Source organism: Antennarius striatus, chromosome 19 (assembly GCF_040054535.1).
Source record: "Antennarius striatus isolate MH-2024 chromosome 19, ASM4005453v1, whole genome shotgun sequence".
Classification (NCBI taxonomy): domain Eukaryota; kingdom Metazoa; phylum Chordata; class Actinopteri; order Lophiiformes; family Antennariidae; genus Antennarius; species Antennarius striatus.
Window position 1 is genome coordinate 13,585,696 of NC_090794.1, and position 16,506 is coordinate 13,602,201.

At 40.1% G+C, this 16,506-nt stretch overlaps 1 pseudogene; it reads left to right on the top strand.

Moving 5' to 3' along the window:
- Positions 1–263: 263 nt before the first annotated feature.
- The window catches only part of LOC137613876 (uncharacterized), a 40,631-nt pseudogene continuing 24,388 nt past the window's right edge, over positions 264–16,506 (top strand).

The window sequence follows — 16,506 nt, forward strand, 5'->3', positions numbered from 1 at the left end:
TCATGACCCTTAGCTCATGACCATAGTTTGGATTAGGAAAGTAGATTCACTGGTAAATCGAGAGCTTCATTTTACGACTCAGCTCCTTCACCACAATAGACCTATACAATGACTGCGTCACTGCGGAAGCTGCACCGATCTGTCTGTCAATCTCACATTCCATCCTTCTCCCACTCGTGAACAAGACCCCAAGATATTTAAACTCCTCCACTTGGGGCAAAGAATCTCCATCAACCTAAAGAGGGCACACCACCCCGAGAACCATGGCCTCAGATTTAGAGGTGCTGATCTTCATCCCACTCGCATCCCACTCAGCTGCAAAACGTCCCAGTGCATGCTGGAGGTCCAGGTTTGATGAGGCCAACAGGGCAACAATGTCTGCAAAAATAAATGATGAAATATTTTGGTCTCGGGTCGCAGTACGCCTGACCTGCCTGTACTCCTCAGCTGCCTCCAGAGTCCTACAACTCAACAAGATTTGATAGGACTCCTTCTTCAGCTTGACAGCATCCCTTACTACCAGTGTCCACCACCGGGTTTGGGGGTTACCCCCACAACTGGTACCAGAGACCTTGCTACCACATCTCCGAGCAGCTGCTTTGACAATGGAGGTGGAGAACATGGTCCACTCTGACTCAATTTTCCCAGCCTCCTGCAGGATCTGAGAGAAGCTGTCCCGGAGGTGGGAGTGAAGACCTCACCGACAGAGGGTTCTGCCAGACATTCCCAACAGACTCTCAAAACAAGTTTGGGTCTGCCGATTCTGTCCGGCCCCCTGCTCTGCCAGTGGATACAGCTCACTCACCATCGGTTGACAGCTCTGCCCCCCTCTTCACCAAGTGTCCAACACATGTGTCGGAGGTCTGATGATACAACAACAAGGTCGATCATTGACCTCCAGCCTAGGGTGTCCTGGTGCCATGTGCACTTATGGACATCCCTGGGTTGAACAAGGTGTTCATCATGGACAAACTGTGACTAGCACAGAAGTCCAATAACAGAAAACCACTCGTGTTCAGATCGGGGAGGTCATTCCTCTCGATCACCCCTTTCCAGGTATCACTGTCATTGCCCATGTGAGCGTTGAAATCCCTAAGAAGAACAACGGAATCCCAAGACAGTGTGGCTATAAGCAAGCCCACACCAGCATGCCACCTCTCACCTTGGGCAACACCAGAAAAGTGGAGAGTCAAGCCCCTCTCAAGGGTTTGGGTTCTAGAGCCCAAGCTGTGGGTGGAGATGAGCCCGTCTATATCTAGTTGGTACCTCTCGACCGTCCTCACAAGCTCTGGCGCCTTTCCCCCCAGTGAGCTGACATTCCATGTCCCTAGAGCTAGACTCTTTGTCTGGGGAAAGGGTTTTTGAGCCCCGTGCTAACTACCACCAAATCCACACTGCAGCCGTCCCCTATGGTTTCCTCGAAGAGTGGTGAGTCCATGGGAGGTTGGGCCCACGTCGTCCTTTCGGGCTAGCTCTTGAATTGTGTAATTCAAATGTCCCCCATGGTGATACTTGGCCAACAGGAATGAATTTGTTTGGAGCAAAACAATGCCCCATTGATTTAGCCAAAGAGACATGTGATAACTGATACAAATCATCCACCCAGTAGATTCAAGGAATGCAGGTTAGTTGATTCCTCATTGCTTTTCCCTCCCATCTGTCTTCCCTCAAGCTGATGAGGTGGATTATCAGTGAGGTCTATATTGTCTGGACCCTGCAAAACTCATCATCTACAGGAGACGATGCTTGGAAACCTTGGGAGCACATCTACTCCTTGTGTAATGTGATGAAAGGTCATGTGCCCCTCTACAACAATTATGAAAAATATCTGGTCCGACTCCACTGGATGGTGAGTTTGACACACACAGTAACATACAAGCACTCATTTAGAGGCATGCTAGTGGTAGCAAATGGCAGATCTCATGAATTGAGGGGGGAAGGGAGAAGAATGCTTTATCCACTCAGAGCTCAGATCAGTCAGCCTCGCTGCAGTGCCAAATGTGCCGGAGCATCATACATCGCCTGATGAACAGATAAGGCTTAACAGAAGTCAGCTGCTTGTCAGAGAGCAAGGCTCAAGTTGGATATCTTCATCTTGTGAGATCACAAGAGCAGGAATAACCGTATGAGTGCATTGCAATGTTTTGTACAGGAATGCCCAACTGTGAGAATTTTACATATTTGTGGCTTTATAGAGAAGTTATAATTGCTTTAGGACACAGCTTGCTGTCCTGTAGGTTTCAGTTTATGTTACTGCCACAGATCTGTAGGTAATGGTCTACATTATTGCGCATTTTCTGAAAGAGAAGTTTTTCCAGTGCAACAATGTGGGTCAGTGAGAGAGTGACAAAGACTTAGCTGAAGGGGATGGGTTTTGTAACACTGTGAGTCTTGCCATGACAAACAAGCATGACACAGTTGTAGGCAGAAGTCCCCGTGCCAACCATAGCACGCTAACAGATGGTTGCTGAAATGGCATTAAGCATCTCTCCGCGGTTTCCTTGCCTATTTTTGCTCGTAGTCAACTCCGTTTCTACCCTGCTCACATATTGTTACACAGCAATCTTTTTCACAACTGATTCCTACTTTTGTGCCGCTGTGAATATCAATCTCATCGTCATTTTCTCTCCTCATTTTTCAATTGCTTACATCTCTCCTTCTCTGCTTTTCCTTCTTGTCTCCACTTTACCTCATCTGTTAACATATCAAGCTCCTCCTTAGGGCAGTATTTTGTCAATTGAGAGGAAAAACGTAAGAAATCTAAACACACTACATACTTCTTATAGGCTTGTATTGCTAGTGCACACTGCTATGATGCATAAGGAGAGGCACAGCTGTGAACAGTCATTTAGATTATCACCTGTTTGCACTAATTTGTTTTACAAGCAGTAATAGACAGACCCTACCTCAGAAAGCATGTAACTAGCTCTGACATCAGACCGGATGCTAACGTGCAAACACAATACAAAGAGGGAGGCGTTGGAATATGAATCACAAAGCTCATAGATTTTTTGGTTATGAGTTGTAGTTTTTGTTTTTAAGAGAGTTAAAGCATAATGTGGTAGTTGTTGGGTCAAAAACATTCCAAGCAGAGATCAGAGCTCTGTAGTGACCTGGATGACGGAGAGTCTTCATTGTAATAACGGAATTCTGTGTTTATTTAAATAGTAATGAGGAAATGATGATGAGGATTCATAAAAACCTTTTGGCATCAACGTTAGATTTCTGTGGCAGTAACAGTATTAAGTACTTTGGCTTATAATGCCTCAACTATACAAAATACATGAGCTGGCGTGAGCCTGGGGTGTAACCCGCTTTTGCTCATAGCCAGCTGGAATAGGCTCCAGCAGACTCATGACCTGCAAGGCAGATAAGTGGCTGTAGACGATTGTGAACACCTTGTCTACAATGAGATGGATGGATGGATGAATAACAGTGATAATTACTATATAATTACTATTACTAAGTTGATAGCTGATGCTAGAATCACTTCAGTGATATTCCTGAAGGCAATGGTCAGACAGGCTCAGTGCTGTAAGTATATACACATTTTAAATGTATGTGTGTGTATTTATTTATTAATTCACTTTCTAGCTGAGGAGGTGCCAAATAAAGAGAATTTCTTATCTTCAGACAGTTTGAGGCTTATTGATTTGTATGTAGTGTGCAGACGTCAGTGGTCTTGAAGTGTCTGCAAGAAAGAAAATAAGTGTGCTTCCTAGAATGCCAAACTTCTCCTTCAAAGTTTAGCTGAACTGCATTAGTCTCGATAAAGCTGAAAAATATTTCAAAATATCTCTTAACTTTTATTAAAGTTGTATTGATTGTTTTTCCATCTTCACTCTCATTCGTTTTTTTGCTCTCAGGGTTGCTGGAGGAAGATAACAATAGATGATTCAATGCCATTCGATGAAGAAGACAACCTGCTCCGTCCTGCCTCCACCTGTCAGTCAGAACTGTGGCCAATGTTGTCGGCAAAAACTCTCATTAAAATCGCTACCACAAAGTGAGTTACTGTGTATTCCAACAGAAACTCTAAGTATGTCAGTACTGACACTGGCTGCTTGGAAACAATTGCTATACTCTTATATTAAGAGTGAAAGTCATGCCAATATGCTCCTAACATACAGCCTTATTCCAATAAAACTACTGTCACATCACAGGCTACTTACTCCATACTAACACTGTTCACTGGCTTTGCTTGAATAAAGCAGGTTTAGCTAACAATAACCAGTCAGCATTGACCTATGAACAAATATATACAGATACAAGTCCAAAATTGCATGTGTAAGCATATAAAATCTTCATTAACTACCATTTTAAGGGGCACCACCACACCCAGTGTGTAATGAATACACATATTTACCAGTATCAACTTGTCAATGGTAACATACATACATAGCCAACAAATTTAAGATTTGACAAATAAGGCTGCCATACAAGATTGATTTACGCAGAAAATACTGGACTTCATCAAAAATTGTAAATTTTGGCAATTAAAACCGATTTTGTCTTTTAACATATGTTTCAGCAAAGGATAATGGTCAGTTGTGTCCTGAATGGTGAAAAATAGTTTCAAGCGATGACAGCTAGTGTAAAGGTGTGACCAAAGGCTAACATCCTGCTAGGAAACAACCTTTTTATTCAACAATCTTGTTTGACAAAATAAACGGTGGCGCAGTGGTTAGCTTTGCTGCCTCACAACACGGCGGACCCGGGTTCGAGTCCCGCTCTGTGCGGAGTTCGCATGCTCTCCTCGTGTCTGCGTGGGTTCTCTCCGGGTTCTCCGGCTTCCTCCCACCTCCAAAAGCATGCGCTTCAGGTTGATTGGCCGGTCCCAAATTGAGCGTAGGAGTGAGTGTGTGTGTGAGTGATTGTTTGTTACTATGTGGCTCCGCGGTACACTGGCGTCTTTGCTGGAGTGTCCCCCGCCTCACGCCCTGAGACTGCCGGGATAGGCACCGGCTCCCCTGCGACCTGCGTAAGCGGATTGAGCAGGTTAAGAAAATGACTGACTGACTGACATATGGTTCCCTGCAGATGTGATGCACATGTAAGTAAAATATACTGTATAATACAACTTAAAAAATGCTGCAATAATTAAAACTTTTTATTTCACATATCTTTCCTCATTTTTATATCTGGCCCAACTGAATTGTTCTCTAATTAATTATCTCTGAGATAAAAGACAGCTTTGACTGTTACTGTCATTGACAGCAAAGGCCTGCTTTCAGCTCAACCCTAACGTCGCCTGATCTACAGACAGGTAGAGTGTGTGCCTGTGAGGGGGCAACATGGTGCATGTACATAACGGTGGCTCCTCTAATGTCCACAGGAAGGCAAGACATAAATGTTTCATCTAAGACAGGAAACAAAGGAGCCTCTGATGGTGAATCATTCATGAGCCATAGTGAAAGTTCTTCACACTGAAGTAGTTAAAAACTTTTTGTGTCTGCTGGGGGCCTCTGCAAAAAAGTGTTTTTATTAAAAAACAAATCTGACTGCTCCTGTAATTCAGTGCTGAGTTCCAGTTTTTCGTGAAGTGATTCAAGATAGCAGCTTTTACTTGATTTTGATTTTACTGATCAAGTTGTATTGATTTCATGTTTGTTTTTTTAATAGAATATCATGGATCCCAGAAGGATTAGTCTTAGTTACTGTCTCCATTTGCTTCGGATGAATATTCATGTGAAGAATGCATACACACTCTTATATTCCCATTCAGAAGACCAGACTGTGAATCAGAGTCAAGCTGAGGCTATATCCTAATAATTCACTCAGACAGATAACAGAAAAACATCACTAAAAGCCTTGAACATTTGGTGATGACGTTAAATGATAAAAACGTTGAACAGTTTACAACCCACAGAGGAGTCAAGTTCAATTACCATTGTCTTTATGATTCTTCAGTGTAAATACTGTATTTATTTGAAAATATTTTCAAAAGTTACTTTATTCTTAGAGGCCCGTTGCTTTTGTTGTCTTTATTTATGCCAAGACAGAAATCAAAATATTGTGGCCTCCATTTTTAGTATCAGTTTCCTGACAACAGCATTCTCATGTTTTAAATCTTTTGAATCAAGGGGCCAAACTTATAGAATGACAGAGTGACCATGGTTTTATGAATTGAACTTGTCAATGTTCATGAAAATTTGTGTATTGATGTGTGTGTGTGTGTTTCTCAGTGTGGTATCAGAGGGCAGCAGGGAGATGGGTCAGTTTCTCTCTATTCATGCCCTCACTGGTTGGATCCCAGAAGTCATTCCTATAAAATAAGGTCCTCATTGGTGCACCTCCGATTCCACTATCTGTTGTTCCAAACACTTTGCACTAAAAATCCATCCATTCCTCGTGGTTTGTCAAAATACACAAATACAATGCAGTAACTGTTTCTGCATACTTTTACTTTACTCTGTCTCCACTGACAGTGAGAGTCACACTTTACAAAACCACTGTGGTAATAACACCATCCATAATAGTGGCTGACGGGAGGCAGTTTGGACTGAAGACACTTCATTTAATTTGGCAAGAGTGTTTTGAAATGGAGCAGGCGAGTGTTCTATTTATCCCAGCAGGTTAGCAGCTTTGTTCGCGTGTTGCCTAAGGAAACTGTCAACATGTACAGGTGCTGTGATCAACTGGTTCTGTTTTCTGATTGATCGGTGGAACACAAGTGTCTCTCTCTCACACACACACACACACACACACACACGGACAAGAGTTTGTAGGGCTTTTCAACAAAGAGTCATTTCAACCAGTGTTTTAGCTGGAGAAAGAAAAGTGAATAAAGAGAAAAATATATTAAGGTGTACTGTATTTGTTTGTGTTTATACAAGTATGTGATGAATTGCTTGTACCTGCTGATTGGTATAACTGTAGGTGTGTGCATAATTACACTTACTCATAATATTACTGCATGTAGACTCTAGCCGAAGTTTTATATTATTAAATATATAATTACGCTAAATATATTAAAAATTATTCAGATTTTGCTCTGGTGCATTTGGTGCTCAGCTACTGTCACTAAAAATAAAGTACATGCTTCAGTTCAAGCCAGATTTCCAACTAGTGGGCAGCAGAGAGAGCTGGCAGTTATAAAAATGCCAAATTTTGTCCTCTTCATATGTGAATGACAAGAAAAGTGGTCCTTCAAACAAAAAACAAAGTGAAGTCTCTACTTTTTGCTTGTTGGTTGTATGCTCAATGATTCTTGTATAGCAACCAGCTATACACTTCTTGGTCAAATTTTTGTTGACTTTGTTCACCCTGAAATCTGGAGTAAGATGTTTCTATGGAGTTTATGAAACTGCTGTACTTAACTGAACTGCAATCCCACTGATTACCTTAACATGTCCTGTCTGGAAGCTTTAGGCTCCTTTAAAAAGGCCAATTTTTAAAAAAATGCAAGTTCTTTTTAACATATTATGTGAATCCTAATTAATTCCCGGTGTCTCCATGTGTACATACACATAAGCATGCCTTATCTTGGCTTCAGTTACAAATGATGATGTATTAAAGTAGATTCAAGATTTCTTCGTGTACTATATTTGTTAGCAATACTCAAAGGTGGTGTAAGAACTGTACAAACTATTAAAAATAGAGGAAGGCTATAGTAAGAGTAAAAGAAATGGCTGTAAAGTCACATCTAAGAAAAAGGGCTGAAACGTTTGGAACAAAATGACAGGCAAAGCTGAATGATTAATGCAATGGGTTCCAACACAATAAGGTGTGTTTAGAGAAATACTATTATGACCCTGAGAACAAAATGCCCTTCTCTATGGCCAGAAACCAATCCCATTTTCTTCAACCTCCTCTCAGGTCTTTATATGTTCAGAAAACCTGGGATTCCTTGAGAGGCACTATTCCCATATTTAAACCCAGAGGAGAGTGTGTCGGAGACTCCCTCAAACCGCAAATCCAACATCAGGGAGGGATTCTTACCGAATTTGCTCCGTATTTGTTAATCTCTATTTTCCTGCCACCATAATTCATCCATTATTCAACCTGTACGGAGCATGTCAATGAATATTTCATTGTCCAGCAGGAACTCAACCTTATCAATGACTCCATTATCCTACACTTACACAACTAACTCTTTTACCTTATCAACATTAACTATTGTTTGTCAATTTATTTCTGGACTGAGAAAAAAAAATCCATGCCTGGGGTCACTATTCAACAAAACACTTCCATTTCATGTAGCCACAGCCTTTCAGCCACTTTCCTGTTGTTTCAAGCATCACTTCCTGTTTTCCCAGGCTCATGTATTATGGAGCACAGGGAGGGTTAATGCGTGTATGGGGGACTATAAATAAAGCAGCAGAGGGAGCAGTGGCAGGGTGAATTATTTGGTGTTCCCGTAGGGCAGGAGAGTCTCCCAAGTCAAATGTAGTTGTGCAATGATGGTACGATTGAAACGTGTCCTCAGGAAAGAGTCCTGGAGTTTTCTCAGACCATTTTAGTAGACGGCTAAAGGCTTTTTAAGGTTGTGTAATGAAATTTAGTTGTTAGTGAAAGACAATTTGTCAGGTGAGATTGGCTGGGAGAATGGGGTCGGGCGAAGTACTGCTGCCTCACAACAAGAAGGTTCCTGAGGGCACTGAGGACCCTGGACTTTTCTGTGGGGAGCTTCCATGTTTCCACGTGCCTGAGTGGCTTCCATGCAGGCTGTCTATCTTCCTTCCACCACCAAAAAAAATATTCAATCGGAGGATTAGGAACTGTAAATTGCTGATGGATGTGAAGGGTTGTCTTTATGTGTGTCACCCTGCCCAATGTCACCCCCCCCCACACCCACCATCCTGTTGAGGATTAGCAGCCAAAGAAAAATGGATGGATGGGGAAAGGTAGACATGCCCTCGGTAGATTAATTATGCTTGTGCAGAAGTTGTGTTCTAAAAACCCAGTTAATGATGAGGAACAAGTTGAACTTCAAGTAAGACTAGCATCATTGATTAGTGCTAAATATGGAACATGTTATCATATAATTTATGAAGTAGCGATGGTACTAACACAAAAATCATTTTGACATTTTTTCTTGAATGAGGCTCATGATGGACTTGCTATTTACCAACCTGCTCTTTTTTGACTCTATTGACAAATTACAATATTTTGCTGATCGTTTATTTTTCAGGATAATTCATCATCTGATGCTCACATGCCAACATAAAAACCAGTATATGTTCTCCTTCACTGTTTGGTGTCTTGCTGTCATATTCCAATGAAATGCATGAATTGAAAGGCATAAATGACTATGCAATGAGAGAAGCACTTCTCTGTTCAATTCTTAATGTCTCCTCTTCATTTTGGTGGAACAGCAGCGCTCATATCTCCTCTCACTGTGGTCCTCCAAATTGAATTTCCATGTCTCCTGGCCCATGTCCTCCTTCTATGATATAGAAGCACGATGGGAGGGGCTATCCATAGATAACCTAAATCTTCTGTTGCTTTATTTATACAAGTGGAGACGAATGCACTGTAATGATTTCACCATTTAGGGTTTCACGCAACACTGAATTTTATCAAGCCTACCTGTTGTTGGTAGAAGTATCTGCAGTATGTTTAATCAGAGACCGCCAATAATTTCCTGTCTGTTTAATGTCTCAGTGTACTTTTAGAATATGCATTTAATGTGCTTTCTGTGTTCTTACCCTTACTGATATTTAACTTGTTTGTGTGTATTTCTCAGGTACATCAGAGGTGGTGGTGTGCACCAGCTACTACCCTTTGAAGCCACACACCAGTTCCTTTCAGTTTGCGCAAATGGTATGTCTGTTCTAAAGTCCTCCTCAACTATGCCAATGCTCACTCCTTCATATTATATAACAGGACACATTTGTACATTTGAATGGCATTTACATTTTATCATTTTTTAGTTTACTGTCAAATATTGACTCCAGATTGGGAAGCATGCAGTATAGAGATTGAGATTCTGACACAAATACAACACAGAGCGAAGCAGGCTTGAGCATTTCAGAGATACGGATTTCTATTGATGACCTATATAGAAAAGTGTATTAATGGTTCAGTATTTAAAGAGACATTCTTCTTTATTTCTTTGTTGACAGTGACTTTACCCCAAATGTGTCTACTTTTGATCACTGACGACTGCTGCATACAGTAACAGTGACCTCAGGGCATGGTGTGTTCTACTTGGATACTTTACCTCAACAGGCCTCACTTTATTATTTATACCCATGGTAACTCTATTTGGTGGACAGTTTCCAGAATTTTCCTCCATTGAAGGAGTTGCACCATATTCTGATCTCCACTCAAATTAACTTTTTGGTAGCCTGAGCTGAGTCTTCTTTAGACCAGAGAGCTTCTCTTTTAAGCTGCATTTTCATAGTGAGTAATAAATGTGTTTTATTGCTTTTTTTTTCTCTGTGTGGCTTTACAGGCTGATCACTCAGATTCTCTCCGTCAGTACGGTCTCCTTGCTGAACAGTCACGTTGTCTTTTTGACCAGAACCAGAGCCTGTGCGCTGGTGGCACCACCCAAACCTCCACCTGAACCTCGATGGAAAGTAAGATGCCCACGCAAGACGGTCTTGGTCACCGATGAACCACAGAGTGTGTGAGAAAGTTAATAAATTCTTCATAAATAAATTAGACTAGAAAGGGAGTAAGGGGAAATGTATTGCTAAAATGAAGAAAGGAGTAGGACAGCTGTAACACTTCTATAATGGAAATAGCTGCTGGCTCATATATACTGACATCAGCTGATCTCAGAGTGAAACAGAATATGTGGTGAACAGCCTGAAGAAGCAGTACTTGCATGATATGTGAGATATTTTTAATCCACTTTTCAGAGTGACTTTTTTCCTCAACCAGAGCAGTTCATCGGGGTTACTAGCCCTTTCCTCTCCTGGGAACCCAAAAACGGCATTTAAATCTCTCATCATTTTTAAGTAAATGTGTTCCAAACTCTGAAAAATCAGTATGTTACATTAATATGTGTCCCAACCGTACACAAATTATCTACAAGTCAGTACACCTTTAAGAGCTCAAATCAAAATATTATGTTTATTTTGTGTGTACAACTGTTCAAATATCTGTTTCTAGCCATTTATTTGTTAGTGTGTTTGAGTTATGCTAGAACTTGTCTAAATATGTCACAACTGTAACAATTTGTAACGTTACGGTTGTGACAACCGTTAAGGTAGTGTAAACATGTAATGTTTGACATATTTAAGGCAATGTCTCATCATTATTGTTACATTATACTCAAACATAGTAATAATACATATTTATGTTATAATTTAATTATTATGTATGTTTATACTGTTAATTTGCTTCTGTTAAATAATTGACTCGGTTTTGAACTAACTAGGTTTTCAACGAACTAGTTTTTGAACTAACTAGGTTTTTAAACTAACTGCGTTTTGAACTAATAAACCCACTAGGTTTAGCAAAAAAATAGATTCTAAACTAACTAGGTTTTAAACTAACTCACTAGGTTTTGAACTAAGTTTTAAACTAACTTGTTTTTGAACTAACTAACTAAGTAACTAAGTAACTAAGTAACTAAGTAACTAACTAACTAACTAACTAACACTAGGTTTCAATTAACAAGGTCTTAAACTAACTACGTTTTGAGTTATTATTTAGCATAAACAGTGTACGGTATATTATTATTTAATTATCATTTATGTTTATTGTTTGTTTACACTATTTATGTTTACACTGCATGTTTGCACCTTTACACCCTTCATACTAACACACATAATGCTGCCACAATATGAAGGGTCTTGATATATTATTTATTACACCATCGCATATACCCTTTTATATTGTGCATATCTGTTTATTGTATATTTTAGTGTCAGTGTTGGCTTTCTGTTTATTAATTCTTTCTTTATTTTTTTGCTTTTTGCACTCTACTTTTCTTTTTTTGTGCTTTATGTGACTTCAATTGCCCCTTGGGGATTACTTAATTTTTAATGAATTTGAATTATTACTATTATTATTATTATTATTATTAATAATAATAATAATAATAATATATTGATCTGTAAATCACATTTCATTCTTAAGAATGTCAGAGTGCTTAATATTGTACGATATAATAAAACATGAATATAATGCTTATTGGTGGTTCGTGACCCGAGAGTGTGAACTGACAGTGGGAGGTGTCAGTTCACCTCTCGAGCACTGCCAAGGCGCTCTTGAGCAAGGCGCCGTCCCCTTTATAAGTTGCTCATTGGAGGTGCATCATGAAGGAGCTGTTATAGGTTATCATTTCAGAGAGTGAATAACTTGATTATTAATGTTCTATATTTTTGTTCTTTAATGCAATTTCAAGTACAAAACCCGTTTGATGTTCTAATTTCATGTTGCAGTAGATGTGCTGCTATGTTGAAGTACTGTAATGTAAAATAGTAAATGACCTCATTTTATTGATTATAAACATTTGTGTTTGTAAAAATCAAATTGTAAGGCAGGTTCTGAGTTGGTTGAGGGGATACCGTACAACTTTGCAAACATAATCATGTGGTCACGACCAAGCAGTAAAGGCACTAACGTAACAGTGCTTTCACTACCGTAACGGAGTGTTTTGTAAAATAAAGTAAAAACAAAGTCATTACATTAAATTATATGATAACTATTCGTTAATGTGCATTCAATGTAATAACTAATTAACTCTGAGATCTTTAAGATCACAGTAATTCATTTTACAGAAAAACAATTGCATTTAAATTAGGATGAGTCTTGGAAAATAAACTTTGATATTTGTTTAAAAATTTATTTCAAGTGATTTCATTGTAAAACACTTCCTCATAAATTTATAAAAATATTCTTTGTGGACACACAATTTTAACAAATTAATATAATAGTTTGCAGTGTGTTGCTCTGTTAGGGTAATGACACATTTCAGTTATGGCTAAACATTTCAAGAACAGGCAAGGCATTAATATATGAAATTTGACTGTGCCTTTTCTAGATTAGACAGAAACATGCCACAATTTATGTATGGACACGGTTATTGGAAAAAAACAACTATTAAAAATGTGTCTCCAAGTCTGAACTTTGCACGAATGGCCACAAAGTATGATTTTCTTTATGGCTGTATAAAGAAAATCACACATAAAAGCATTGCTGAGGTAGAAATGCTCAATGTGTCACTGGGTTTCTACAATGTGACACGCATGACTCATTTAAGGGTGAAATGGTGCATTGCTTCTAAATGTGTTCTCCGCTGCTGGTATGTCATTATGATATGATGCATGTGTGTATGTTCACATAACATATAGAAGGAATATTTGTGTCCTGTGTGTTAGAGAGGCCAACCAGAGTGCTTAGGGGAAGCATTGCTACATGTTCCCTCTGGTGTCCATTGCTGAGAGAGAGGAGACTGTATTCAAAGAATGCCCTGAGCCTGATGCACCCGAATGCACCCCCAACTCATCAAACAGCGCAATAGAAGAAAAAGAGGTACACTGAACTAATGTGTATTTCATATTTTACAAATCTTCTGACTGAACATCTTATTATTACTTGAGTAAGCCAAATTAATTTGTGTATTAAATGTGGATTTGTAAAGCCGACTGTTTTCCTGTATGTCTTAAAACTATGGTAGGAGCAGCTATCGGCACAATTTCCTTGTTTTATTTTTTTTTAATCACTTCTCTGCCTCCTTTAAAGTTAAAGGTTTGTGAGGGTATCTCTGTGTGCCAGAAACAACAAAGCTGTCATCCCCTAGTCTCAAAGTCACTTCTGTTGTTCCCTAGCCAGGCCACTACTGACCAGGGGCACATCTGTACTAAAGAGAGAACCAGCAAGGGGAGGGAGGTGGAGACGGGCTTAGAGAAGCTGCCGAGACACACAAATGGACACAGAGATAAGGATAGAAACAGAACATAGAGGAATAAAGACAAGGCACGACTGTACACAATGAGAAAGGACGGGTCCTGCAAAATAAAAAGAAAGCGACAGTTGGACAAGGGAGAGATGAAAGTGCTGCAGGAAACTGAGAGAGATGGAAAAAGAGGATCTCTGGTGTGTGCTGGTGTTGAATCGGGTGCGTGGGTTTCATCCAGGGAGAGGTCGGATACTGCACTGATGAAAAAAACGTGCAATTAGATGGTGAGCCATCAGTGTCTGTGTCTCCTGGGGGGGGTTCATTATTACACTTCACTCCTAGCATACAGAGATAAAAAAGAGTTCACATTAATCGCCCTCTTGTGTAACTGTGACCAGTTATAGAGTGGTTAAGCTAGGGCAGTATGGCCAGGCTAATCTGATGTGTGTGTGCACATGTGGGCATGTGGATTGGTATATGTCACATGAGCCACATTTTCAGTTAGTGTGTGTTCCTGCTGTCTGTCAGCACATGGCAGTCACGTGCAGAAGGGACTGCACAACAAGTGAGAAGGGGACGCGTTGCTTTGACACATCCCTTTTATATCTGTCAACCCAGGCCAACAGTACGAACCTCTGTTCATAGCCTCAAGTCTAGAGGGAGGTGAGAATGTTTCATGATGTCCCTCAGTCAACAACAGCCTCAGTCAACTCAACGCCAGTCTGCGTTAAAGAATTAGATGGTGTAGCTGCCTCATACTCCAATGTGCTTGGAATGCAGTTAATCACTAACTCACCAAAACCCCTCCGTGTTAATGGTTTACTGGCGCCGCAGAATTAGAATTCCCAAAATCCAATCTGGCATCTGAGATAAGTAGATTTCTTACTCCCTGACAACTGTGAATTTATTACATCCCGCTTCAAAGTGGTGATGTATTGTAATTTTGTAAGTTTGTGTGTTCGTCCGTCCGTTAGTCCACCAAATATCTTTGCAACCGTTGCAGATAGAAAGATGGAACAAAAAGCAGATTACTCGTGCAGCAAAGGGGAAGAAAATGAGATGAACCTGATACGACTCAGGAACTAGATAAGATAGAAAGATGAGGGAGAAGATCGTTGTAATACCATAGATCAAAGCTAGTGCTTTCTATGAAAGTAGGTCAAGATAAAATTTTGAATTCAGGGTCACGGGATGTTGCAGTCTCTGACTCCCGTGGTTCTAGTTTGATTTACTTATGAATTGGTGGAATTTCAAGAGGAAAAAGTGAAATATGGTGAGATTCATGGAGAAATGACATGGTTAATTGTGACTGAAAAAAAAGACACTTGAAGTGTGAGATTAAAGATAAAATCAATCTCATGATGCTTGTGTTAAGATCATCAAGTCTGTTATCCTTGTAGTATACCTGTACAGTACACATATAATCAATCTGATAAAATAGCTGTTGTAATACAATAACTGTGGGTGGACAGGGCACGTCACACCACTGAGCTCTTTTTCCTACCGTTAAAAATACATTGAATGTTTTTGTTGCCAGTGTGGGGGTGGAGAGGGGGGGTGAGGGGAGTTCAAGTGCGACTTTCAATCACAATGCCTTTTTTTCTGTCTGTCTGGGTCTCCGGGTACTTATTCAAATAAGTTATGACTCACAAACACAGACTCACCTCGGGTCTTAGCTCAGGCTGCTTTGCAGTTACACCACGAAAAATACAGTACATCATTTGTATTCAGCTAATTAACCAATGACAATGTGAGCATTTCCACTCATGACTTCATTATCATAAACACCTTGAACCCAGGAGCTCAAAGGAAATGAGGATGGTGACGTACTGGACATTACAGTTAAATGCTGCTTTTTTTTTTTTTTTTTTTTAACGAAGCACCAAATATTGTTCCTGTACTACAGTACATTATGTCACACCTCACAAAAACAGTAGAATTTGAAAGGTGTGAGAATGACTTATTAGCTTTATTTCCTTATTGTGCATGAAATTAGAGCTGTTGAGTAATCCCCCTTCAAGAGAAATAATGTGACACAACATAATAATTCTTCATGTGTCACTAGCAGTCAAAGTAAATTAGAGCTGGTATTTGCTGGGTGCGTTTTCAGCAGGAGAGGAGCAGCCCTTGTCAAATTAAAGTGTGCCTTGTGTCCTGTGGTGTTCAGTGAGAGTGGCGCAACACCACAGCTGGCGTGGAATCACTAGCGGGTAGAGGCTTATCTCCGTCAGTGTTGCTCTGTCTCACTTTCTCTCTCTCTCTCTCCCTCCCTCCCTCTCCCTTTCCTCCTCTCTCTGTCCCTTTAGGTTATTGCAAAGGACAGGGACAAGGACGATGAATGCGTCTCTCATGGTATCCTTTTTTTTGTTTTTTTGTTTGTGCAATGCTTGGCTCTTTGTTCTTGCTGAAAATCGCCAACACTGTACTGTATCTGCAAACAAAATCAAATTTCCTGAGGTCAAATATTAAGCTACAAGGATGGACATGAGATTGTTATTAATATGTTGTTGGAGGGTTTTCTTTATTAGAACAGCATCTGTACAAAGAGGTCCAGTCCATGTAATTAGGACCATTTGTACGTCACCTCCACTCCTTCCTCGTTTCTTTCCATGCTTCCATTGGGGTGGACACTTTGAAGAAAATGGGACTGAAATTATGCATTATGACAACCAGCCAATTCCCTGCCTTCTCTCTGCCCCCGTTTA